General features: G+C 35.9%; 1 long non-coding RNA gene across 1 annotated transcript in view; it reads right to left on the reverse strand.

Annotated features, from left to right (window-relative positions):
- The window catches only part of LOC124385797, a 30176-nt gene extending 28951 nt beyond the window's left edge, over positions 1-1225 (reverse strand). The window contains exon 1 of the long non-coding RNA XR_006925799.1: positions 1097-1225. This is a non-coding gene — a long non-coding RNA (uncharacterized LOC124385797). The remainder of the gene's footprint in view (positions 1-1096) is intronic.
- Between the last annotated feature and the right edge of the window lie 3775 nt (positions 1226-5000).

Below are 5000 nucleotides of genomic sequence, written 5' to 3' on the forward strand. Positions count from 1 at the left end.
AACAGAAAGTAAGGATGCTGAATTTTCTGTATTGAAGGAAAGAATTGTACAGAAATTGATCCATAATTAAACCTTGTATTGCTCAGTATAATTATTATAAACAATTAATCAATTAATTCATTAGTTTAAAAAAATCACTCCATGCATTTTGTTTATGCCTCAGGTTTTAATACCTTTAAAGTGTCAGAATTCATTCATCCTCATGGTATAGAATTATTATTTATTTATAGATGTCTTGTGATATAGATTATATATTTATTATATTTGTATGATCATAATATATTTATTTTATACATATATCTGTGCTCTCGTATCTCGTCTCTTTGTGGCGAACCTGTTGATATTCCTAACAACGCTCTGTCAGTAAGTTTGGGTTGACTCACACACACACACACACACACACACACACACACACACACACACACACACACCTCTCAGATAATAAAAAACTATTTCTTTGTAAAAAAAAAATTATACATAGTAAATGCTTTTTTTTTTTTTTTTTTTCAAAAATGTCCTCATCCTGACTTCTCAAGCTCCTCTCCCTATTCTCTCTCTCTCTCTCTCTCTCTCTCTCTCTCTCTCTCTCTCTCTCTCTTTCTTTCTTTCTATATAAAGAAAAACAATTATTGATCCAGTATCCGTATTTCATTTGCATGGTAAAATCCTTTTTCATCGGCTCAGGTGTCATGAAGAATAAATAAAATGATAAAGAAATAAAGAAATAAACAGACAAGATCAACCATCACATCACATCACATCACATCACATCACATCACATCACAGCACATCACAGCACAGCACAGCAGACCAATGGAGCATTTACAACACATACATTTCATCAATAATAATAATAATAATAATAATAATAATAATAATAAGAGTAATAATAATAATAATAATAATAATAATAATAATAAGAGTAATAATAGACTGTAATATAATGAGAGAAAAAGGGAATAAAGCCTACACCCTTTTCTCCTACATGCACCAGAGAAGCACAGAGAGAACTCTCAGTGTATTCTTATATATTATAGATATTATTTATATCATTTATAATTATAAGAAAAGATTTAAATAGAAATAGAAATCTTACGTCTGCTGGAGCGGCCAGAGATGGAGGGATGGAGGGAGGGGGAGAGAGAGAGAGAGAGAAAAAGGGAGAAAAGGTCTTTCTCTCTTGGAGGAGATGGAGAGATGGAGAGATGCTCGAGCTCCGTCTTTGCGCCGCGGCTAAACTGCGGCCCCTTTAAAGCTCCTCTGCGGCCCCGCGAGCAGCCAATCGAAGAGCGCGGCGCCGCCGTGACGTCACCGCGCCCCATAAAAAAAAAAGGGGAGAAAGTGAGGGGTGGGGTGGGGGTTTGTTTAGCGTTTAAGGAACAAGACAAGAGTAAAAAAATAAAAAAGAAAGAACATTTTTCAGAATAAAAGCCTCGAGACGAATGAGTTCACAAAGGACAAAAATGTGGTGTGTTGCCATGGTGATGGCAATCAAGTTGACCTTTTTTTTTTTTTTTTTTACATGCTTTAATGAAAGTGCAGAACACGCGACTCGGCGCAAGACCTGCGACTGATATAACCAACAATTATATCATTAATGAATAATCAATTTACACTAAAAGCATTTGGCGGATGCTTTTATCAATACAAGAATCTCACTTATACAACTGAGCAGGTGAGGGTTAAGGGCCTTGCTCAAGGGCCCAGCAGTGGAAGCTTGGTGGTGCTGGGATTTGAACTCACAACCTTCCGATCAGAAATCCAACATTTCAACCTTCTAAACTACCACCTCCAAGTTCTAGTCACGTTTAATCAAAGTAGTTCGATTCTAAAATCGTCACTCCGGATTAACACGTGTTTACACGTGATCCGGGGAGGATTTGCTCCGGGAAACTCTTTCACCTCGTCACCATTTTATCCAGACGAACCAAATGAATCAGACATTTTGGCATCATTGAAACACTGTAGATTCCAGGGATTTTATATTACAGGTACAAAGCAATGCAGACCAACGTCCACCAGAAAGCACAAATAATATCATTGTGCAAATAACCAAATGCAGATTAATATGCAAATATATGTAAAACAAATTCATATAAAATCTCTGAGCAGTAAGAAATGTGCAGAAGCTGTTGAGAAATAACACTAAATGTATAAGATCTATAGGAAAAAGTTCATATTTAGAAGACGTGTGTAAGTCGCGTATACGCAGAGTGCACACACAGAGAGTATAGAGATTTATAGAAGATCATCTGGAATATGCTGTGAATTTAGAATTATTTACAGTTTTATTTTCTTCTTCTTCTTTCCTCTGCTCCCATCAGGGGTCGCCACAGGGGATCATCCGTCTCCATACCCCCCTGTCCTCTACATCTGTCTCTTTTAAACCAACAACCTGCATGTCTTACTTCAACACATCCATAAACCTCCTCCTTGGTCTTCATCTTCTCCTCAGCATACTTCTACCCATATATCCCATGTCCCTCCTCTGCACATGACCAAACTGTCTTCATTGCCCCTCTCTTACCTTGTCTCCAAAATGTCCTACATGCGCTGTCCATCTAATAAACTGGTTTCTATATACAGTTAAGAATATAAAGGAATATATCTGGGGAAAATGTTACCTCAGTGGTGAAGGTGTTGGGCTTCTGATAGGACAAATGTGAGGTCAAATCTTAAGTCTCGAATCAGCACCAAAATCCGCCATGACGCACACGTCCGGCAATTAAAACCGTCCGTGTGGAAACATAGCAGAAGTTCCGTTTGGTGTCCTGATGATTTACATCATTTAAAACACCAGAATAACTTTAAAACTTTTACAAGAATATTTTGTCTTCATGCTCTATGTTGAGTTCGGTTTCACTAATAATAAACATTAATTTGCATAAAGGATCGATATTTGCCCATGCGTATGTTGATTAGAGAATTGAACTTGAAAAGTATTAATTTAAGATACATTCAGAACAGATACAAACATGCAATTAATGCATGATAAAATATTTTAATTGATTGACAGTCCTAATATATATGTATTAGGTTTTTAATTCTACAAGAAATGTACAATGTACGTACCTCGGTTTTTAAAAGAGAAGAAATGCAAAAATGTCTTTTTTTTTTTTGTTAACATTTGTGGACATAAAATTTTTGTTTGTTTGTTTTTGTTTGTTAAAAATAAAATAAAATATATACAAATTTAATAGAATAAATCAAATGAATGCGATATACTTTTTTATTATATTGACTAAATTTAGTAACCACTTTAACAGGCACAAAATAAATTGATTAAATAAAATTGCATAAATATCATTTTTTTAATAAATTGTTTACATTTTACATAGACCCTATTTAAGTGATACAAATGTGCGTATAAGTGTGTGTGTGTGTGTGTGTGTGTGTGTGTGTGTGTGTGTGTGTTTTACATTTAATATTAAATTTTTTAAAGATTTGTTTTACTAAACTGTTCTAATTATTACAGCAAACTAACAAATGTGTTCATTTTAGTTATTTATTCATAAAAGTCTTCATTCCTTCCTTCCGTCCTTCATTCATTCCTTTATTCATTCATAAAAGTCTTCATTCCTTCCTTCCGTCCTTCATTCATTCCTTTATTCATTCATTCACTCCTTAATATGTAAAATTGGCAGCATTTTCTCCTTTTAAGAGAAATTCTTGTAACTGTGCAGAAAACGCTGCAGAATCCATATCGCTAGACCGTCATAAAAACATTGGCGATAGCAGGATGAAAATAAATCCTGAACTACAACACCAGAGTTTTCTGGCTAGCTAGCTATTAAAGTGTTACTGGAGTATTAGCAATGTTTATTAGGTTGCACTAGAATGGGCTAGCTCATCACAAATAGGTCTTCTGTTTGGCTAGCTCGCTAATGTGCAAGGTTTATCATTTGATTTCAGCTAGCTAGCTATAAGATGGTATATTTGCAACATGTGCTCCAACATTATAGCAACAATTGAACTAGCAGACCGTCACCATTTTGTCAATGAAAATATTAGCTAGTTAGCATACAAAAGCTGTGAAATGAATGTGGAAGTAATGCATGAGACAGAAGCTAGTCAGTAGTCAATTTTAAGTTGTGTCAATATGTGTCATTTTTTTTATTATGCTAATCTTCAGCTATCATAAAAATACAAGTTTGTATCTCTCCGGGTGGTTGGGTGGTGGGGTACTTCAGGGGTGGGGCAGGTAGTTCAAGGATGGGGCAGGTACTTCTGTACTTCATGGTTTCTCAGCTCTGAGTAGAGCACCTCAGGTATAGAACTTCCTCATATAATGGAAATGGTAAAGAGGCTTGACATGTTATGATCGAAGTTTGAGGAATTCATACATTCAAGCTTTTCAGTCTGTCCACCAGGGTTTGTTCCTCAGGCTTATTAATGTTTAGGAGCCACCAGGTTTTCATGTACCTTCTCCAGGAACTGCTGAAACAGCGTCTCCACTTCATCCAACTTGATTTCTTCACATGTTCTTCATGAGCATCTCAGACCTTCATATAAACTCGTAGTAATAACCTGAAGCGTTGCTGCTTCTCTTCATTGTAAATAGATGTCAGATTTCATCAGCAACCAAACGATAAACAGGTTTACAAATATTCAGTGCAGGAAACGTTTGCAATGCAAAGTATCCACCCACATACAGGACACACACACACACACACACACACACACACACACACACACACACACATTTACTCCACATGCTAATTGGAGGTGTTTTTATGACAGCTGGCTGTTAAATTAGGTAACTAATTTGAATAGTGTAACCCCTATCTATCTATCTATCTATCTACTATACTATATATCTACTATATCAACTATAGGGAATAAATCAAGACTTTTGACCAATCAGAGAACAGGATTCTGACCCCATGTTATGGCCCCGGTACAGGATGGACATATAATGTAGGACGAGGGGACAGAGGGAAACTCTGTCTCATCACTGACATTTTGGAAAAGCTGAGAGGAAAAAAACTCCACACTTTCTT

This window comes from Silurus meridionalis, chromosome 5 (assembly GCF_014805685.1).
Source record: "Silurus meridionalis isolate SWU-2019-XX chromosome 5, ASM1480568v1, whole genome shotgun sequence".
NCBI classification, from domain to species: Eukaryota; Metazoa; Chordata; class Actinopteri; order Siluriformes; family Siluridae; genus Silurus; species Silurus meridionalis.